This window comes from Monodelphis domestica, chromosome 2, assembly GCF_027887165.1.
Source record: "Monodelphis domestica isolate mMonDom1 chromosome 2, mMonDom1.pri, whole genome shotgun sequence".
NCBI classification, from domain to species: Eukaryota; Metazoa; Chordata; class Mammalia; order Didelphimorphia; family Didelphidae; genus Monodelphis; species Monodelphis domestica.
In genome coordinates, this window is record NC_077228.1 from 242,172,340 (window position 1) to 242,196,063 (window position 23,724).

Sequence of the window (23,724 nt, forward strand, 5' to 3'; positions counted from 1 at the left end):
CATTTGGACAGCTCTAATTATTAGGAAGATTTTTCTCTAACTTCAAGACAACCTGCCTCTTTTCACCTTCTACCAATATTTTTGTCCTGCCCTCTTTAGTTAAGTGGAACAAGTCAGATCTCTCTTATATGACAAATCTCAAAAATATATGCAATAGTTATTGTATCTTTGGCTTTCTCATCTCCAGCTTAATTAAATATCCACACTTCCTTTGACCAATCTTCATTCATTGCAAGTTGTTTAAACATTCATGTCACATTCCTTTCCATGCTCTCTATCTTAACAATGCCATTACTAATATCTGGCACTAAAAATGAACACAATATTCCTGATGCAGTATGAAAATTATGACTGTGACTCTATTTTTCTGAATGTTACCTAAAGTAACATTAATTTTTTGGCTGCCACATTACATTGTTGACATTCAGTTTACACTCATTTAAAAACCACAGATCTTCTTCAAACTATTTGCCTATGTATTTTGGAAACTGATACTTTGGAACCCAGTTTCTAAGATGTTACATATATCTTATTGAAGATTCGGTTTCATGAATAATTCTGTTTTTCTATCCTACTTTGTATATAGAAATGTTTGGGATCTTTTTTTTTTTTGGTGTTTGTTAAATTCAGAATGTATGAGATAACGCTGAAGTATTCTATTAAACATAAATAACATTCAACCCAATTTTCTAGCTCATTAATGTTTTTTGTTTAGATCATGCTATCTTAACATGTTAGCCATTCCTCTTAGAGTTGTGCTGTCTATGAATCTGGAATATGTGCTATACACATCAATTTATCCAAGTGGTTGACAAAAATGATAAATAGTAAATAAAGGGAAATGATACCCTGATAAATGTTTAACAAATGATTCTTTAGGGAGTAAGTGTGTTCATGAAAATTTTTAAAAATTTAATTTGCCTTACTGACATTTTCTTCAGCATTTTCTTAACTCTAGACAATCAAAACTTCCAGAGAAGTGCCAGTATCATTTTAAATAAACTGAAATATGTTCAAATAACATAGGCACAGACCTGTAAAATCAAGGGAAATATTGAAATTCAATTCTATTACTTCTGTAACTGTTTGCTACAAAAAAAGATTGTGGAGATCATATTGCCCCACTAATATTTTTCCTTGGTGGAAATAATGTATAGTACACAGGCACAAAGAGCTGTAAATTGAGTTACCAATAATATTCACATGTCTGCTCTTTCTGCTTCATGCCTCAGTCTGGTTAAGTACTCACTTCTGTACTGGTGACTGGTGAATGGTGGTATTTAGTTGTGGGAAAGTGTCATAGCCAATTTGACAATTTATTAATCACAAAATAACAATAAATCTCTAGCTGTTACCAAAAAAAAAGGAAAAAAGAAATAAAAAAGGAAATCAAGCTCTTATATGTAGCACTTGCCAATTTCTGAAATGCAAATACTCACTCTGAGAATTTCACCAACTGGCTCTGGCTTACAGTGGCTCTAGCATAACTCCAGTAATGGGCTGAGCATAGATTTTTGGACTCTCCATTAGAACTAGCTTTCCAGTGATGACTATTCCTCTGGTCGAACAGTTTAAACAGTTCTGAATCTACCTAACTATTCTAGCCTTTGCTTTCCAAAATATTCACAAAATAGACTTAACCAAATGTTTTACTAAAGTCTAGGTTAACTGTGTCATTAATAACTCCTACCTCAGCCTAGTAATCCTTTCAAAAAGGTAATGAGAATAGCTTGGTATTAATTAATAATGATTAAGCCATCCTAGCTCCTTTATTCCTTTCCTAGGTGTGCAGTAATTGCCATGTTCTGATATAGATACCTCATGATCTGTCCTGTGAAGTCTACTGACCTCTTGTCAGAATAATATTTTTAACTGTATAGTATAAAATACATATAATTACAAAAGAAAACAATAATATTGAAATAGTTGTTAAATTTTTTTAAACCAAGTCAATGATTTTTAGGTTAGAAATCTTTATTTTAATCTTTTTAATTCATCTAGGATTTTTTGAGAAATTAGGTCATATTCATTGGTCTATAGGTTGTAGAATCCTGTCTCTTAAAAAATCAAGACATTTGAGCTTCTTCCATTTGCCACATTTCTAACTTCCAATGCTCTTTCAATGGTGACTGAAAATACTTTAGCAGTCAAATCTTCTGGTATATTTTAGTACATAAAGTTATAATTCATTTGGGCAGGTGATCTAAGCTCATTAAGGATAATTAGGTAATATTTTACTAGATTTCAACTAACCAATTTTTATTTTTTTCCTTTTCAGTTCAAAGATCTGAGGACACAAAGACAGATAGATGTGAATTTTCATTTTACACTACCTTGCTTAGTCTTTTGAAATCTAGCAACCAGGAAAGTGTACACACCCACTTAAGTATTAAGTGTGGGGAAGGAAGGTATATGACCCTCGTGTGCTAGCAAGTGACAAATCAGAAACAACTGATGGACCCCTGGGCTATCCAAAACCAAGTTTAAGCCACCATTGGTACACACGAGACACAGGAATTTACATAAAGAACTGCCCTTATATTTTGCATCACTTCCTATGAGAGGGACTTGGCCATGGAATTTGACCCTGGAGGATTTCCAGCATGAGACCTCAGACTGCTTCCCTTAGACAATCACATAGTGAGTTATAAGGCTGACTCCCCTTTCCATGACTTTTCTGAAGGCAGCAGCCTCTGAAAAGGACCATCACTTGGGACTCCCTTTACTTTGGCTTTTCTGGAGAGACCCCTTGGCTGAGGCCTCTGAACTCCTGCCTGGCTCAGACCAGGCCGGAGCACATCTTTTTCCCTTTTCCCTCTCTCACTCTCATTCTTAATTTCTTCCTTCTATTGTAAATACCATAATAAAATTACATTCTGACTTGCGTATTTCATTGGGATTTAGAATTTAAATCCCTGGTAACCACTAAAATATATATTCAGTCCAACCATAAAATTTACCCCTTACATGGAGCATCTTACTTTTAAAGAGTTTACAATCTACCGGGGGAGAGCAGTAAAGAACATAAGTGTACAAATAAATTTAACAAAGGGAAAAGATCCCAAAGTGCCACAAAAATTTATAGGAGAGAACATTTCCACAAGGGGGTGTCAGAGAAGGCTTTGGTGGAAGAATGTCATTGATTTGAAATGGGCACTGAAAAAAAAAGAAGAAACTTAAATAGTTATTATTATTCTTGTTGTTTTGTTAGAAAGGAGGAAGGAAGATGGTGGTTGGGTAATAATAGGAAGTTTATTCCAGGCATAGGAGATAATGTATGTAAATGTTTAGAGATAATAAAGGGAATGAGTAAAGAAAATAGGAGGAGTGTGAAAAGGGATTTCTTTGTTCTCTTTGTCTATTCTGAGTTTACACTTGTAAAAGGGAAGTCTTTATTCCCCTTGTCTTTTTTTGAGTTAACAATAATGTAAGTACCTCTACTTAGTACCCCACTAGATTGTGAAGACAGGATTAAGTCTCCTTTGTCTACTTTTGAATAGAATCAACAAAAGCTAGAACAACCTACTTAGCACTGGGTAGAGGAGCTCTCCACCCTTTCAACTCAATCAGCCAGAAAATGAAAAATTCACACCTCAAATCAGCCAGGAATCTATGAAACCTTTTGATGAGTATTCACCTCTCCAGAAGGTGAGAAGTGGTTCCCACAAACACTTCCCCCTAGGCAGTGCTGGGCAATTTGGAAACTGTGATTGACCCCTGTGAAGAGGAGAAGGGACAAGAAGGCACTATAAAAGGCCCTGAATTTCTGGGGCTAGGGAATTTGACTTGAAGAAGGAAGTTGGTTTCAATAAGGAGTTGGACTTGAGGAAGGAAGGCAGCTTAAGGAAGAAAGTTGGCCTCAGGAGTCACCTTTAGCTCCTGTGATTGTCTTGACCTGCCTCTTGGAGGGAACTTGGGTGAGTGGATAGCTGGCTTTCCTTTCCTGTTTTATGAAGAGAATTTAGTCCTGGCTGAGTCAAGAACCAGGGCAATATTTAGTTAGCTAATGTCTTCTCTACCCTTTTGTATTTCTCTTTTTCACTCCTTCCACTTTTTTTGTAAATAAAACCTATTAAAGTAATTTCAACTTTGAGCAATAATACCTTGAAATGGTGACATTATTATTTATAATTTTCATATATTTCAGTCAAACCATTAAAATTTAATTCCTACAGGAGGGACATTAAATGACAGTCAGAAGTCTCTACTTGTTATGTTAGGTAACAGAAAGTCATTATGGGCATTTGAGAAGATAACTGACATAGTTATAGTATTGTTTTTAGAATATTACTCAGGCAGTTCTGAAGAGAATGCATTGGAAAGAGGATAGGCAGGAAAGCTAGTTAGTCAGTCATGTGGCTGTTATATTAGTACAGAAAATATATGAGTACTTAGCAAGTATTGCTTCCTATTGACATAGAGAAGAGCTAAATGAGTTACTATGAAGGCAACCAAATTGTTAACTTATTTGTTTGCTTGTTTATTTATTAACTTTTCCTACAATTCTTGGTGAAATTGCTGGATTCTGCCCAGGGTTCAATCATATTAGGTTTAATTTTGTTTTATGCTGAGAGTTAACACCTTAGGAAAATTACTGGTAAACTAGAGAGCACACACAAAGGACTTTAAAGTCATAGATTTAGAGCCAAAAGGCCATTTAGTTCAATCTTATATTTTCCAGAGGGGTGTATGGGGTGCTCAGGGAGAAGTAGTATCTCTAGTATGGAGGGCTTGTTGTGCCCTCCTAGGGCAGCTCTCCAACCTCTGACCCTCACCTGACACCCAGCTCTCACTTATGGCTCCCAGTAGCTGCTAGCATGAAGCAGAGGCCACACCCAGGGCAACAGCTTCGACAGGCCGGCTAAACCTTGTGAGGGTAGCCATCAGGTCATAGACCCCTGGTGAACCAGGGCTTTGCTCACCCAGCATGTGAAGACTGCTTTGGCTGAACAGACGGAAGAAACCAATAAAAAGGTTCAACGGCTGAGAGGGCGATGCAGCAAAGCACTGTGGAGTGCTTAGGGCGTGTTGGAGCACAAAAGACAACACAGCCATCCAATGCAGCTGAGGAAGTCTCCAGGTATAATGACTTTTCGTGCCACTGGACCCAGGCTTCCAAAGCTGAGAGAGTGGGGCTGTCTAGTGTTTTTGTGCACACTCATCTACATCACAGATGAAAGCGCACAAAGACAACTGTCATCCTCAGTTACTGAGAGACTACTACTATATACATTTTCCAGATTGAGATCTAGAGGTCACATGATTTGTAAGCAGAGCTGGGTCCTCTGACTCCAAACCAATTATCTTTTTGATTGTACAAGCACCCCTGTAAAAAGGCTGCCAGGATGAATATGTCATAAGCAAGTCAGTCAAAGAAACTGTGACTGTGTTTAAGTAATTTAATTAAACTGTGTTTAATCCTACAGAAAACTTGGCAGAAGGAGAGAAAGCATAATAGTGGTTTTTAGTTACATGAAGAGCTATCATTGAAGAGGGTTTAGACTTTACTTGGTCACAGAGGGTAGAACCTGAAGTAATGGGTAGAAGCTACAAGGAAGCAATTTGTGTTTGATGTCAGAAAAATTTCCTAACAATTAGAGACATCCAAAAGGGGGTAGGCTGCTTCTCAGTAGATAAAAAGAACTTTCATTGCAGGTCATCAAGCAAAGATTGAATGACCACTTGGGCATATTTTTGAAGTGTGAATCTTAAAATTTCTCAGACTTGTGAATGTTAAAAATTTCCCCATTGGGGAATCCTCCATTGGAAGGATTCCCTACTGGGAACATTCCCCATTTGGACAGTGAGAACTCTACTTAGATTAGAAATGGGAAGACCTCTACTCCACCCATACTTAAGACTGCTTTAGGGGAGAAAACTCCTTGCTAAACAATGAAAGTACTTAAACCCATACTTATAATGAGGCAAAAAGTTCTTTAAGCCATGCCTATTTTTAGAATTAATACAATGGGGTGCTAAGTACCTATTAAAGGTCAGGCAACTTGTGAACTTACAAGGAGCAAAGAGGTGAAAACTTACTCAGAGCTTTCCTGATGTGAATTACTCAGAAGTTTTAGTCTACTCAAAAAAGGTGAGAGCAAGATGTGAATTAAGAAGGTGATAACAAAATGTGAATTAAGAATGGTCTGTCCTTTGAAAAACATCTACTGTGATTGGTGGATGTAAGAATTTAGGGGAGGTGACAAAGGAGAAAATGCCCTATATAAGGAGATGAGAAATCTGAGTAGAGAAACAGTCAGCTGGAAAAGGCTGAATTGAAGGAGGCAGCTGGCCAAGGCTGCCTTGAAGAGTGTCTCTCTCGGGACTCTCTCGGGGACATTGGACACATTCAGATTCAGGCATTGAGCTGGTGGAGTCAGCTGAGATGGAGCTGGCCTGGTGTCACTAGAACCCTTGCTTAGACAGATCTTGTGGTGAGTGATAAAAAACTGACTGATCTCTCTCTTAAGACTCAGGTCTAGACCTTTCGGCTAAGGCCCTTCATACTTATTCCTTTCTTATTCTCTCTCTCTTTCTTTGATTCCTCATTGTATATTTAATTAAATTCTCTATAAAACCCAGTTGACTTGGGTATATTCATAATTGGGAATATTTCCCTGGAGACCACCTTATATTTGATTTAAAACAAGACACTGTAGTGAAAACATATTTCCTGTGGTCATATTTACTCACCCACTCTTTTAGCGGCCACAAATTAAGTCTTCCACTATTTTAATCACTACAGTTTAAGGCCATCAACCATTTTAACTATTACAGAAGGGATTCTTGTTTAGTTACTAATTAGATAAGTTGCTTCTGAATCCTCCCTTTAAAGTCTGGAATTCTGTGAGATGTGAGATGTGAGATGTGAGATGCTAGTGAGCTATCTTTAGCTCTAGTCTTCTTACCACCTTACTTCCTGAAAAAAGAATATGGTCTGATCTCTTGAAGTTACCTGGATAATTATTACTTCTCACAAGATTGTAGCTCTAGATTTGGAAGGGACCCTACAAGGTCATATAGACCAATTCCCTCATTTTAGGAAAAGGAAATTGAAGTTTGGGGAGATTGGGACTTGTTGAAGATTACAGAAGTGGTAAGCAACAGCTATAGGATTTGAACCCAAATTCTCTGATTCCAGAGGCAACACTTTTCCCAAGGTACCATGTTGTCTCTTAGCCATGACAGAGGAAATACTACAATGGGAAAATAATTTTCTTTTCAATCCTTTGTTCCACTTTAAGAACACCCATTGCACTGGCACCCATTCCTATCTTGCTATGATGAAATCTAATGGACATTTTCATGGAAAATAGTGGTGGAGATTTTTAGTATATACTATTAAATAAATTTGCACTGATGACTTATCATGAATGATCATTTCCTGTTCTCTGATGGGAGAATCTAATCTTTCTTTCCAGAGCCATTGGAAAATTGGGGGTGGGGCATGGAAGGGGAGAAAGCAAGGCCTATGCACAAATTTAGAAAGAGAGAAGTGTAAAAGGTTTAATTCATTTATAATATATATTACATAAATGGCAAAAAAATTTATTCCACATTATGTACATTATGAGAGAGAATAAAAGAAATGCTTTTAGCCTTTCATCAACCTGTACCTGTCTCTAGTACCCTTTCGCCTTCTAAAAAATTTGCCAGAAAATTACATTTGTATAACTTCCTACCTCAGAAAGAGGGAAGAAAAGGGAAAACTCTGAAGGAAAGACCTGAGCAAAAGAAAATAATAATAGTTGCATGACACTAAAGATGAGATGTTTTACTCATTTGATCCTCATAACAATCTTGTCAGATAGGGGCAACCTAAGTTCTTATATTTAGAGTTGAAAAGGCCTCAGATAATCAAGATGAACAGAAACACTCAAACATTAAGTGACTTATTCAGCAGCATGTAAGACTAAGTGTTTGGGGCAAGATTAGAACTATGGTCTTCTTGAATCAAACCCAGCACTTTATCTAGAATGCCACTTCACTGCCTCTAGAATAGGAGGACTTAGACCATATAGATGAGATATTTTCAGATACAAATATAATTCAACTAGTTCATTTTAAAGGTGAAGGATTTCTATATATACATTTTGTACAAATTAAACAAGAAACCAAGGCAAAGAAAAAAGAAGATAAAGGACAAAGATAATAAATGGAAAGTCAGAAAAAAAGTTATCAAAGGGGAAAAGAATGGAGAATAAAAAGATAAAAGGGAAAGCCAGTATCTTAATCCATCCTTTGATTTCCATTACCTTTGATTGAATTCAATCCCTTGGTTTGGATGCTTCAGACTTCCAAGTCTTGAAATGGTTGTTTCAAGTTGTAGTTGTTGAGTTGTTTAATCATGTCTGATTCTTCATGACTTGATGGACCACAGCTATCCATGGGCTTTTCTTGGCAAGGATAATACAGTGGTTTACCATTTCCTTCTCCAGTTGGTGACTCGCTCAGGGTGATACAGATAGGAAGAGGCTAAGACTAGATTTTAAAGTCAGGTCTTACTGAATCCAGGCCCAGTGCTCTAATCACTGGGCTATATAGCAGCCTCTTTTTGTCTAAATTGGCTTTCTTTTTATCCATAGAACTCAATTTCCAAATTCCTCCTCTGCTAAAGCAGCCTTCTCTCCTATTACTGGACAAATACTCTTGGGACATGGGGACTGGACTATTCATCTTGTTTCTCTACCCCATAACATTCACTTTTCTCTAGGACCAGGTTGTAGGCCTTCTTTCTTGTGCCTTGGGCAAAGTCGCTTTAACCTCCCTTTTCATTTTTTATAAACCTAGGATCTCTGCAGCCTTCATTTTCTCATTCTTCTACTCTTCTATCTAAGGTTCTCCCATCACCAATTGTCAAAACACTGCATTTAAGGGGGCAGTGGGAAAGAAAATGTGAGCCACCCTTCATTCTAGGATGGCTCAATGTTTCATCTTCTAGTGTTGTTTAGTTTGGAATAACTTTACCTAACTTTTTAAAAAAAGGAGTGGGGCTTTTCCCAATTCTCTATAGTCTTACACCTCATTCATTTGTCATTTCTCTGTTACTACTGGGGTTCATCAATTCCTTCTTTCCATTACACATATTTAATGCTTTTTCTAGGCACTTGAGCCCATCCCAAGAATTTCTGCCACAACCAGTATTTCCGTTTCCCCTGTCTAAATAATTAAAAGCACTTACTGGGAAAATTGTATAACAATATCTATAATGGCTCTACTCTTCTCCTTTTTTATAGTGAACTATTAAAGGGAGGGACCCAGGGCAATATGAAATAAGGTGGCATGATGTAGTAGGAAAAGAAGCTGAACATCTACATTTAAAACCAGACCCTAATACTCAGTTGCTGTATGGTACAAGGTAAGACTAGGCCTATTCCTTAAAGAAATCAAAGAAAAGGGAAAAGGATTCAAATGTGCAAAAACTTCTAAAGCTGCTCTCTTTCACAGTAGTCAAAAATGGGGGAATGCAGGAGATATTATATTGAATGACTAAAACTCTATTTTATGAATGTAATATAAAATGATTGTGCCATAAGAAATGACAAAAGACTTCTCTAACATTTATGAAACAATGCACCGGGAAGTGAGTAGAACTGGGAGAACAATGTATATAATAACAACATTATAAAGAAAAACCGCTTTTAAAAAAACTGATCGAGGGTAGCTGGGTAGCTCAGTGGATTGAGAGCCAGGCCTAGAGACAGGAGGTCCTAGGTTCAAATCTGACCTCAGACACTTCCCAGCTGTGTGACCCTGGGCAAGTTACTTGACCCCCATTGCCTAGCCCTTACCACTCTTCTGCCTTGGACCCAATACACAGTATTGACCCCAAGATGGAAGGTAAGGGTTTAAAAAAACAAACAAACAAACAAAAAAACCTGATCAACACAATGACAAGCTATGAGTCCAAAGGAATAAAGATGAAATATACTACTCACCTTCTGAAAAAGAGGCAATAAAATTTAAATGAAAAGCATCTAAATTTTGCCCTAGATACTCTCTGTCTATTCAACACTGAGCAAATATCTCAACCTAAGTTTCTTCAATAATAAAATGGGCATAATAATATCTAATTAACAGCATAGGATCAAATTAATATATGTAAATTATTTTGCAAACTTTAAAGTGCTAAATAAATGCTAGTTCTTATTTATTATATAAAAGATAATACTACTTTACTTCCTATCTCACAGATTGTTGTGATTTTTCAGTTAGCCAAACAATTTAATTTGAGGATTTTTAAAGGTGAGGTAGAGGTATCCCGGTGAATACCTAATTTGATAAAACTTGGCCATAACCAGAGGTCACCCTACAAGACTAGCACCGAGTCTTTTCCTTCTGTAGGTAGGTGTAACTGAAGTAAAGTTAGTTTTTTCTACAAAAGATTAGAAATAGGCCTAAGTTGAGTTCTTAGCATGTCAATCAATAATCAACAAGCATTTACTAAACTCTTATTATGTTCCTTTTTTAAAAAAAACCCTTCTGTTCTGTCTTAGAATTAATACTAAGTACTGTACCAAGCAGAAGAGTAGTTAAAGGCTAAGAAATTGGGGTTAAGTGACTTGTCCAGTGTTACAAAGCTAGGAAGTGTATGAAGTTAGATTTGAACCCAAGACTTCTAGTCTCCAAGGCTGGCTCTTTATCTGTTGAGCCTCCTGGATCTCCCTCTTATTACAGTGTGAGATTTCGGCATATGAAGACAAAACATGAAACAGTCTCTGTCCTGGATGACTTCTACCAAGATCTCTCATCTACATGGATATGTACATCCAAAATAAATATTCATACAGCACATATGCAAAATCTATCATTGAATATATGTACAGGGAAGGGAATGGGAAGAAATGAGGGAAACAGGAGAAGGGGTGCCTGGCAGCTATTGGAATAAATTGGGCATATTTCTTTGTATGAAATTCTGGTTGAGGAGGAACAGGAGAGAGGCTTTCATCCCCTCTCCTCTGAACTCAATAGCAAATATACCCTAGAAAAGGAAGAAAATCAATGTGGAAAATAATTAGTCTGGTTTGGTACTAAGTGGCTCCTCAGTGAATAGAAAATATCTCCTGAGAGTAAAGATGACAAAAGACTTCACCATCACAGGGGTGCACAGACAACCATTCCCATGTCTCTTTAACTCCCTGCCTCTTTCACTCCCCTCCACCCCTACTTCATTACAATCAGAATGAGAATTGATTTGACACCTGATTCCAATACATCTTTACAGTGAAGACACAAACACTCCTACCTGTCCAAGCAGGGTTGGGGGCAAAACTGTCTTTAGTATCTGTGAGGATAGTGGAGCTCCCTCCTTTTAGTCTCTTCACACCCAGGGCTTAAGGCTTTTTTCCCTACAACTATGGGCTCAGCTACGTAGCCACTTTTTCATCTCCCACACATCTGTTCAGTTACCAACACTTTCCATGGGAGCAGTGAAAACTACTTTATTGCAAGCATGAAAATTTATCAGAGTACAAAATATCTACAAAGAACAAAGAGTACAGAATTGAACTTCACTTAGCTCAAGGAGTAGTTTACCTTAAAGATCTTTCTGTTCTAGGTGCTTCTGTCCAATTTCCCAAGTCCAGCCTGTTCCTGGCTCAAATGTTTCTTCCTTGGCTATCTGAGAAATTTGCACAGAGAGTCCCTAAATTATGAGTAGGAGTTGTTTCCAAAGTTTATAGGGAGTAGTATGGGATACTAAATAATTTCCACATATAAATAATGTTATAAATGAGGATTAAGTTACCAGGCTCTCCTAAAGAAGTTTTTTTTCTCTTCATAATATACTTGAAGTATAGTACCGATATTATACCACATGATAAGGAATATAGTTCAGATTTCTTCAGTATTTAAAACTTTATAATCTAATTAGATACATAATGCAAGTACTATTTCTGTCTTACAGATGAGAGAAGTTAAATGACTAGCAAGTCCAAGGAACTGTCAGAACCAGACTTGAGATTTTGATTTGAATCAAGTGGTATTTCCATGATACCATGTTTTCTAAATTGTGTAGAATACACTATTTCAATATATATTTCAATTAAATATAGTTTCAGCTAAGTGATCATTCTCAAATTGCTTCATGCATCCTTCTCTTAGCTGTAAAATGAAGATAATATTCAATTGTATATCTTACAGAGTACTTATGAAGAAAGTTATCCATAATCCTAAAAGCACCATATAAATGTCAACTATCATTATTATAACTTAGGTCCTGAGGAATAAAACACTTTTGTCAGCTAGGTAATACAGTAGGTAGAGCATTGGACCTGGAGCAAGGAAGACCTGAATTCAAATACAGCTTCAGTTACTTTATAGCTATGAGACCCTGGGAAAGTCACTTAACTTCTCTGCATCGGATTCCTTAACTGAAAAATGAAGATAATAAGGCATTATATAATAATTGCAGCATCAGAGGTTGTTGTGAGGATCAAACGACATCATATTTGTAAAGTGCTTAACATAGTGCCTAACACATAGTAAGTACTTTGTAAATATTTATTTGATCCTTTGCTTCCCTCTCTTTCTTAATCTTCCTTCCTTTTCCTCTTTTCTTTCCTTTTATAAGCCCTTACCTTCCGTCCTGGAATCAATACTGTACAAGGGCTAGGCAATGAGGGTTAAGTGACTTGCTTAGGGTCAAACTGATAGGAAATGTCTGAGGCCAAATTTGAACTTAGGATCTTCCAGTCTCTAAACCTAGTTCTCAATTCAATGAGTCACCAAGCTTCCCCTTTCCTTCCTTTTTCTACAAACATTTGATCTGCAAATTAAGTCTTTATATTTCCAATAATCAAATTATTATTTCATACTCTAGGTTCTAGCCTCCAGATGTTATACTCTTATGGAATATAGTGCATAAATTGAGAAACAGCTAGGTGGCACAGTGGATTAAATAGCTGACTTGAAATGAGTTATAACTGAGTTCAAATATGGAATTAGATATCTACTAGCTGTGTGATTGACTCTAGGCAAGACACTTAATCTCTTATCTTTCTTAGTAAAAAATACCACTTACCTACTAGGGTAGTTGTGAGATTAAAATAAGACAAATGTAAAATGGCAAGTCTTAAAATACTATATAAACTTTAGTTATCACCATCATTACAAGTTGTTTTCCCTTGAAGGCAAGGGCTGTTTCGTTTTTGCCTTTGTATTCTTAGTGCTATACTGTAGGAATTTAATTTAACATACTTGAAGATTGATTGAATCTTAATATATAATCTATCCAGGATTTCCTAGCCCTGCAGCCTGCTTCTGGCATTCTTACTAACCTTGACCTTCCAAGAAGGATTTTTTGCGTCATGTGATCAAACTAATGTAAACTATCAGAACTACAGGGGTTCTCTACAGATCACTATGTCCAACTCTTATTTTATAGTTCTAGAGAGAGGAAGTGATCCAAGGTCACATAGCTAATCTATGACAGAGGTGGGATTAGGCCCACCTACTCTTGGTTTCTTGGTTTCTACTCTTGGTTATGTATTTTCTCATTTCCTAATGTATGTGCAGTAAACTTAGCAGGGGTGAGGATGGGGATGGGAGAAAGAGGGTTGGAAATATTTCAAGTAACAGATTTTACCTGGTTGTACATATTTAAGTTCGATTCTTTTGTAAGTCAGTAGTTTGTAATTTAGACAACTTGCATTCTTTATCTTGCTTCATCCCATTTTATTTTACCTTCACCCAAATAGAGCATTCCCACTGAGCTTCTCTAAACATATTTAGAAGAAACTGCTAGTCTTCCTTGAGCTATATTCACATCCAAGTTCCTCTGGTTTGTGAAAGACAAGTCTCTCCTTATCATTATTAATTGTTAATTCATTCATTTTATCCTTTACTGCAAATACTTTATGTCATATTATATTGTGTGATTATTATGCTTATGTTTGATGAAAGAAATTTTAAAAGGCTATAATTTCATGGTAATTCTGCCCTTGGAAATGTAGTTATGAAAACATGAATGGCCTATGATTTTGCCTCCATTTAGGGGGGAAAAATTCTCTAACAATGGAGTAGGGGCAGAATTCCAAATGCTATGATAGGAAAAGGTTCTACACCTCACCCTCATGTCCATAACAACTGAATGCAAGGACAGAATAAATACAGGTGTTTTTGATTATTCAGATTGATGAAAATGAAAAGACATGACTGTGAATCTATAGCATCCCCTAAAGTAAGGCAGAAGTCAGGATGTAAGGACAGCTAGTTCCTTGTGTCTGTTTTTTCTTAGCATTCTTGCCTTTTAAGTAAGTGACAGGATTAAAAGAAAAATACAAAGGAAACCAAACAAAAATAAAACAAAACACACAGTCTTAGATCTCCTCCTTGTCCCTTTAGTTTTTTCCTCTAGTGACCTCAATTAGAGGATTTGGAATTAGGAAGAGAATTGCCACATCATGCATCACATGTGTGAGAGAATAAGTATACCTTTCTTTTCCTTTTTCCTCATATGCCCTCTCTTCAACCTCTTCAGAGATCACTTTACCTCAACCTATGCCTAACCTTTATTGTTCCTCTGCCTTACAATGGATAGTATCAATTCTAAGACATAAAGTAAAGGTTTTGTTTTTAAGGAGGAAGAATGGGAAAGGGATATGAATAGGCAGTTTTCTGAGGAAGACATCAAAGCTATCAAGAATCATATGAAAAAATGTTCTAAATTCCTCCTAATTAGATGAATGCAAATCAAAACAACTCTGAGGTACCACCTTAAGTCTAACAGATTGGCCAAAATAAAATAAAATAAAAATAAAAATGTTGGTGGACATGTGGCAAAATTGGGAAAATAATGCACTGCTGGTGGAGTTGTGAATTGACTAAACCATTCTGAAAGGCAATTATGGAATTATGCCAAAAGAGCTTTAAAAATATATATATCTTTTGATCCAGCAATACCACTACTACATTTGTATCCCAAAGAGAAAAAAAAAATAGGGATGGACTTCTCCTTACAAAAATATTTATATCTACACTTTTTGTGTTGGGAAATAATTGGACACTGAGGGAATGTCTCTCAATTGGGGAATGGCTGAACAAATTGTGGTATATGATTTTTCTTTAAATTTTATTTACTGAATGCAAATACCAACAACACAGAAATGGGTTCAAGTCAAGAACACATATGATACCCAGTGGAATCATGTGTCGGCTATGGGAGAGGTGGTGGGAGGGGGAGGTGGAGGAAAAGAAAATGATTTTTGTTTCCAATGAATAATGTTTGGAAATGACCAAATAAAATAATGTTTAAAAAATTTTATTTACTGATTCAATTTTTATTTGTGTATTTATGCATTGAATCAATTTAGAACATTATTCCTTGGTTACAAGAATCATATTATTTCCCTCCCCCCACATGTCCCATAGCTGACGCACAATTTTACTGGGTATTGCATGTCTCCTTGATCAAAACCTATTTCCATGTTGTTGGTGTTTGCATTAGGATGTTCATTTAGAGACTACATCCCCAGCCATGTCCCCTCTAACCATGTAATCAAGCAGTTGTTTCTCTTCTGTGTTTCTATTCCCACAGTTTTTCCTCTGAATGTGAATAGTGTTCTTTCTCGTAGATCCCTCCAAGTTGTTCAGGATCACTGCATTGCCACTAATGGAGAAGTCCATTACATTTGATTGTACCACAGTGTATTAGTCTCTGTGTACAATGTTTTCCTGGTTCTGCTCCTTTTGCTCTGCATCAATACCTGGAGGTCATTCCAGTTCCCATGAAATTCCTCCAGTTTATTATTCCTTTGAGCACAATAGTATTCCATCACCAACTGCTGGGAGCCATGAGGCCAGGACATCTTGACAGTCACATGTGGTAGCTAAGGAGGCCAAAGAGTGGCCCTTGGCAAGATGTGATTGCCCATTCAGTCTTCCTTACATGACCTCTCTCCATCAATGCACCTTACCTATGAAATTGACATGATTACTATTCATCCTAGTCCAAGGAATAATGCAAGAGCAAAATACCCGAACCCTAATTCTCTAAAACATCACCAAAAGATCAGACCCTCAAACCACATCCCAAAAGACTATCATGGGTTAACTATTACTTAGGTACATAATCCCCAGTGAAACTGCAGTTTCTGAGCCAAGCCCAGAACTTTCCCACTCATAGAACCTTATTCTCATGGAGTCAACACACAAATCAATCATAAGGGCTCATACAAAATGTACAGGTAAATCAAGCCTCAATATGCCTCAGTGACTTGACTTCACAAACCAGCAACATGCCAGTGGGAAACTCCCTAGTAAACCCTGAGAAATGACCAGTCTAATATTAAATTTGAATTGTGTTCCCAGTACCCCTCAACCTCAATGGTATGATTGTTGAACTGTCTTTTAAGAACTTCTGGTTAATTATTCCATTCTATTAAAAGAAAAGAAGTAATTTTTCCTTGATTGTTTGTGAGCTCAAAACTCCTCACAGGGTAATGAGAAAATTAAGCCACCTATGATGAAATCGTTTATCTTGTATGCAGTCTGTAATAACAATATAAGAATATAGAATATTAATCAACTGATTTGTTAAAAGTTAATGTATCACTTTTCCAATTATCTCTCTTTGAACACGTGTGTTCATGTTGGTTAATGTATCTGTATGCCAAGAAAATGGGTATATAAATAAATGCCAGGCCTGGGGATGGCGGAGCAGCTATCAGATGCAAACCAGTCCCATAGCTGTAATAATTAAGCTGCCTTCAATTTATTATTTTTTTGACTGATTGTTTGCCACCTATCCGGAACCCCTAGAGTCAAGAGGGAGGCTGGACCTTGCCCGTGGCAACCAACATATACCACAATTTGTTCAATTATTCCCTAATTGAAGGGCATCCCCTTATTTTTCAATTTTTTGCCACCACAAAGAGCTCAGGTATGAATATTCTTACAAGTCTTTTCCCTTATTATCTCTTTGGGGGTACAAACCCAGCAGTGCTATGGCTGGATCAAAGGGCAGACAGTCTTTTAGCGCCCTTTAGGCATAGTTCCAAATTGCCCTCTAGAATGGTTGGATCAATTCACAACTCCACCAGCAATACATTAATGTCCCGACTTTGCCACATCCCCATCAGCATTAATTACTTGTTGTTTTGATTTGCATTTCTCTGATTATAAGAGATTTTTCATGTGCTTATTAATAGTTTTGATTTCTTTAACTGAAAATTGCCTATTCATGTCCTTTGCCCATTTATCAATTGAAGAATGTCTTGATTTTTTTACAATTGATTTACCTCTTTACAAATTTGAGTAATTAGACCTTTGTCAGGTTATTGTTATGAAGATTGTTTCCCAATTTGTTGATTCCCTTCTAATTTTGGTTACATTGGTTGTTTGTACAAACATTTTTTAATTTGATATAATCAAAATTATTGATTTTATATTTTGTGATTTTTTTCTAGCTCTTGCTAGGTTTTAAAGTCTTTCCTTTCCCAAAGGTCTGACATGTATACTATTCTGTGTTCACCTAATTTACTTTTAGTTTCCTTCTTTATATTCAAGTCATTCACCCGTTCTGAGTTTATCTTGGTGTAGGGTGTGAGATGTTGATAAATTGTGGTATATGATAATGATGATGTTGGAATACTATTGTGCTATAAGGAATGTTGAAGCAGTTGATTTCTTTGAGAACTGGTAACACTTACATGAACTGATGTGAAGTGAAATAAGCAGAACCAGGAGACTATTATACACAATAACTGAAACATTGTAGAATGATAAGATGTAATAGACTTTGCTACTAACAGCAATACAATGAACCAAGACAATTTTGAGGGACTTATGAAAAGGAATACTATGTATAACCCAGTGGAATTGCTTGTCAATTCTGTAAGCTGTGATATAAAAGGGGAGTCATGTAATCTTGGGAAAAGTGTGTAAATTTGTCACTGGAATAAAATAAAGGAAAAAAGTGTGTGTGTGTGTGTGTGTGTGTGTGTGTGTGTGTATGTGTGTATGTCTGTCTGTCTGTCTGTTTCTCTGTCTGTCTGTGGGGAGACAATTCAAAGACACCCTTCCCTTTGGCAAATCAATAGATTTGGAAAAGACATCATGACTAGTGAAGTCAAGTCTATTGTGGCTTAATTCAACTTGGCAATGAAAGAATTCATGATCATTAAGGAACTTTTGTGAATTGTTCCTGAAATAGAAAATGTAAAATTCCAGAGAAGTACCTCAAAGTGTTAACTCAGTATTAAAAGTAGATCAGTAACTAAAAAAAGGTGTTGCTAACTACAAAAGGTGAACTAACCAAAAAGGTGTTAACTAACCACAAAAGGTATGACTAACTAAAAAAGGTGTGAAGACCCATTTCATACATTGAGTGGGCAGTCCTAGAGAGGATTGTCTGCTGTGATTCGTAGATGTAAAAATTTAGGGGAGATGACATAAGAGAAAAAGGCCTTTAAATAGAGGAAACAGAGGCATAATCAGATAGAACAAGATCATTCAGTCACTCGGAGTTGGATTGGAAGAAGACACTTGGTTGTAGAACTCGACCCTTGGAGGAGCTCGTGCAGGAAACCTCAGACTGCTTTCCTTTTAGACAGTCACCATGTTGAGTGAAAGGCTGACTTAGTTTCCTTGACCTTTCTAGAGGTGTGAACCTCTGAGAAAAAAGGCCCATCATCTTGATACTTCTTTCTCCTGGCTCAGAATTTCTACCTGATTCAGAGAAAGCCGGAAAGCTAACTCTCTCTCTCTCTCTCTCTCTCTCTCTCTCTCTCTAATGAAAGAAGGTAAGTAGTTTAAAAAAATAGTTCATGAAAGGACAATTTTGCTTTTGACTTTGAATTCCTAGCACCTAGTACATAGTTGACATTGTTCATTGATCGACATCTGTTAGTCATGAAAGGACTGGCAAAGTTGACTGATGAGTCTCTGTCAGTGATGAAGAGAAGGCAAATGTCTCAATTAAAAAAAAAAGAGACAAAAACTGCAAAATAGAGGCCATTGAGTTTTTTTATGGAGACAAGAGATTAGGAAGTATTCATAATTGATTTAATGACCATACTCAAAGAAAAGGTGCTAATTGTCCAATTTTGATGAAAACTCCAATGGATTATCTCAAAGATTTGTACTAAACTATGCTGTTCAGTGTTTTTATCAAGGACATTAATAAATGGATAAATAATCTCATCAAATTTGTTGATGACACAAAATAGGGGGAAGATAATAAACTCACTGGATGAGTCAGAATCCAAAAGGATATTGACAAGCTAAAGCATTGGGCTGCATCTACTAAGATTTAATGAAATAAAAATAAAAAATGAATTCTTTAATTTGGATATGAAAAAAAATCTAATTCCCAAGTATAAGAGAGGGAAGATATAGTTAGACAGCAGTTATTCTGAAAAAAAGACTTGGCAATTTTAGTGGAGGGCAAGCTCAGTGAGTCAGTAGTGTACTAGAGCAGGACAAAAAAGCCAATGGGATCTTGAGCTTTATGAAGAGGGACATGCCTTTCAGGGATTTCTGACAATCTTTCTCAACTTTAAAAAACAAACAAATCAACTACTGAAACTAAAAGTCTCCTTTTCACAGAAAAACTCTTAGAAAAACATATTCAGTGCTTCTATTTCATCTCATTGCCTTCTCAATTCTTTGAAATGAGCTTTTAATTCTCTCACTCAAATGAATCTGCGTATTCCAAATTTACCAATGATCTCCTAATTTTCTAGGCAAGTCATTTAATCCCCATTGCCTAGCCCTTACCAAGACAGAAGGAAGGGTTTTATTAAAAAAAAAATCAGTGAGGTCTAAATACAAATGCTGCTTAAGATCTTTATTAGCTATGTGATCCTAGTCAAGTCAATTAACCTCAGTTATAATTTATCTATAAAAAACTCATCTAAATCTGACTATGAATTCTCATTCTTCATAGCACCACTGCAACATGACACTATTGACCACCATTTTCTCTCTACATATTCACTCCTTTCTAGGTCTGCATTACCCTCCTCTATCTTGGTTTTATTACCACTACCCTGGTCACCCCTTTCTCCTGCACTTGACTATCATCTGTAGGTTTCACCTATTTGTGGGTGTACCCTCTCCTATTTCTATCTTCCCATTACTTTATCCCACAATCTCACTTAATTTACCTTTTTTGTATTCCTCAAGAATAAATAACTGTTTCTATAGATCAAGTGCCTGCTCATAATATTTAAGGAGAGAAACCTGAAGCTTTGGGGGAGGAGAACTATACTTCCACCCCAAGGAAGATAAAGCAGTTCAGTTCTGGATTTTACTTCAACCCAGTCTCTCAATAAACTATAGTCTGTGAATCTGAAGACAGCCTGTGTGGGTTGACTAGGGAAAGAGAGGGGAGAAATAATCTGTCCCCTCTCTCCAGTTTTTAGCTTCATTCTGTTTTTACCACACTCTAGTCCTGAATTAAGTAGTGGGGGACTCCATTTCCCCCTACATTACAAAAAAAATACATTACCTAGGAAAAATTCTCTATTTGATTAAAAATTTCTGGGGAAACTATCAGAAATCTGGCAGAAATTAAACCTTAGACATAGAACTAACATTTTACAATAAATTCTATGTGGATATATGGCTTTATATTAAATATCATATTATGAAAAAATGGATGAGAAGCAGATCATCTCCCATAGATATGTACAGGAAACATATTCTTAACCAAACAAGGGATAGAGGCAATGAGAAAAGATAAATTAGAACTTTCGTTATGTGAAACTGAAAAACTTCTGCACAGGAAAAAAAAAACTAATGCACCTAGAAAAAAAATGGGGAAAATATTTATATCAAATTTCTCTGGTAAAGGTTAGATAAATTGTCTGTCTGTGTCTCTCTATCTGTCCTCCCCATGGGTAAACACACAAATACACAAATTAATTCAAATAGTTACAAAAGAAGAATTGCAAAGAATAGTCATAACCATGGTAAAAAATGTTCTGAATCACTAATAAGAGAAAGGTGAATCAAATTAATACTGAGATTTTACCTTACAACCTACAAGTGAGAAAAATGATAAAAAATGGCAATACTCAATTTTGAAGGAATTTTGGGATGATAGGCACACTAATATATGTGGAAAGATGTGGGAAATGGTACAACCATTTTGGAAGGCAATATGAAAGTATGTAAATAAAGTGACCCTTTGACTATTGTTTAGCTAATGCCTAAATGAAGACATAAATCAGAAGAAAGTACCAAAATATATATGGTAATATTTTGGGGGGGCAGGAAAGAATTGGAAATAAAGTAGTTCTACTGAGGAAATGGCTTGCTTGTGATAACTCTTTGTTGTCCTGGGTCTGTTACCAGGAACTGGGATCCTGAGTAAAAGAACTACCAGAGAGCACCCATTTTTCATCCTAGTGCTAGTTAAAGGGTCCCTTGGGGTCTCTTTCCATCCCAGTGTTCTGTATCACTTTTTGAGCCTGGGTATTAAAATGCTTCTCATCTTTTCCAATAATGACAAGGTTGTACTTCTTACTCTTGGTCATCCCCAACCTGGACCTTATGTCTATCTTTCTGAATTTCTCTACACTGGAAAATGACTCACTTGTGACTTTTTCATGGCCTCTCTCATGACTCCAGGGGTTTCCGACAGGTGGCGAACAATCAGTCAAGAAAATAACAAACAGAAGACAGCTGTATCTTTATGGCCACTGGAATTCTTTACATCTGATAGCTGCTTTGCCATCCCCAGGCTTGATGTTTATTTTTATACCCATTTTCTTGGCACACAGATACATTACCTAACATATGTCTAAATGGAGGTTATTGGAAAAGTGATATATTAACTTTTAATAAATCACTTGATTTAACATTCTATATTCTTGTATTGTGATTGCAGATTCTTGACAGCATAAAGATTCCATACAAGGTAAATGATTTTGTCACAGGTGGCTTAATTTTTTCATCACCCTCTGAGAAATTTTGAGCTTACAATCAAGGAAAATTAATTATTACTTTAAATAAAAAGGAATAATTAATCAGAAGTTCTTAAAAGACAATTCAGCAATCATATCATTGAGGCTGAGGGGTACTGGGGACACAATTCAGATTTAATATTAGACTGGTCATTTCTCAGGGTTTACTAGGAAGTTTCCCACTGACGAGTTGCTGGTTTGTGAAGTCAAGTCACTGAGGCATATTGAAGCTTGATGTACCTATACATTTTTTATGGGCCTTTATGATTAATTTCTGTGCTGACTTCATGAGAATAAGTTTCTCTGAGTGGGAAAGTTCTGGGCTCAGCCAGTAGCTGTGGTTTTACTGAGAATTTTGTACCTAAGTAAAAGTTAACCCATGATAGTCTTTTGGGGTTGGAATTGAAGGTATGATTTTTGGTGATGTTTTGGGGAATTAGGGTACAGGTATTTTGCTCTTGCATTATTCCTTCTGAGACTAGGGGGATTAGTAATCATGTCAATTCCATTGGTAAGGGATATTAATGAGAAAGGTCATGCAAGGAGAACTGAGTGGGCAATCACATCTTGCCAAGGGCCACTCTTTGGCCTCCTTAGCTACCACATGTCAAGGCATTGTGGCCTGATGGCTCCCAGCAACTACAAGAGTTAATTTTCCTTTGAACTACTTTTGTTTGTATCTGATTATCTAAGATTTACTTGATTAAGAAACATTACCAATTTCTCTGTATCCCCTTCCTCTCTACTCTGATATTCTACAATTTCATCAGTGATGTTTGAGAACTATTTCTCTATTTCTTTTATTTAAGTTTTTTCATTCAGATCTTGTGTGTTTTAAGAAAAATCTTTCATTGATTCATTTTTTTATTTTGTTGCTGATATTCTTAACTGTAGAGCCATCTTATTCTTGCTAATTATTTTTCCCTTTATTTCCCCCTTTAGGTCCTTTATTTCCATTATCCATGCCTTCCTTGATTGCTCTATTTTTTATCTTTCTTGTGTTTATTTTGCTTCAATTGTTGGCATGTGGTTTGTTTTTGGCAGAAATACTTCCAATGCCCATCTTTTATTTTTTTCATTAAACATAGTACAAATTTGCATAGTATGCACTTTGGGTGGCATCTTGAATATCTTTACTTTTCAGATTAGATTATTCCATTCTTGGTTTCTGATAGGTGTAGGTCTTATTTGCTTGCAGAATATTTTGTTAGTCAATGGGATAACCATTATGTTTTGGTCTTTTGTTTTCTTCTTCTGATGGTGTTCTATGGATTACTTGAATTAGTACTTTCTCTTGGAGGGGTAGTATCTCTGGTATGGAGGACTTGTCATGCCCTCTTAGGGCAGCTCTCCAGCCTCTGACCCTCACCTGACACCCAGCTCTCACTTGTGGCTCCTAGTAGCTGCTAGCGTGCGGCAGTGGCCACACCCCGGGCAACGGCTTCGACAGGCCGGCTAAACCTTGTGAGGATAGCCATCGGGTCATAGACCCCTGGTGAACCAGGGCTTTGCTCATCCAGCATGTGAAGACTACTTCGGCTGAACAGACAGAAGAAACCAATAAGAAGGTTCAACGGCTGAGATGGCGACGCAGCAAAGCACTGTGGAGTTCTCAGGGCGTGTTAGAGCACGAAGGACAACACGGCCATCCCATGCAGCTGAGGAAGTCTCCAGGTGTAACGATTTTTCATGCCAATGGACCCAGGCTTCCAACGCTAAGAGAGTGGGACTGTCTCTGTGCATCGACTTTTCCACTTAAATCTCCTTCACGCACAAGTGTCTTTGTGCACACTCATCTATACACCATAGATGAAAA

At 36.7% G+C, this 23,724-nt stretch overlaps 1 protein-coding gene across 14 annotated transcripts in view; it reads right to left on the minus strand.

Annotated features, from left to right (window-relative positions):
• GAS7 (growth arrest specific 7) overlaps positions 1-23,724 on the minus strand; it is a 337,244-nt gene that overhangs the window by 73,537 nt on the left and 239,983 nt on the right. Inside the window, exons 1-2 of one of the 14 annotated variants that reach the window (XM_016430757.2) lie at positions 11,246-11,998; positions 8,256-8,391 (exon numbers count right to left, since the gene is read on the minus strand). The exons of 10 other annotated variants lie outside the window; for them this stretch is intronic. The gene's annotated coding sequence lies outside the window, so the exon portion shown is untranslated. Of the gene's footprint in view, positions 1-8,255; positions 11,204-11,245; positions 11,999-23,724 lie in introns of those variants that run through there. 3 more of the 14 variants (XM_007482984.3, XM_056817439.1, XM_056817437.1) reach the window with 3 other exon arrangements.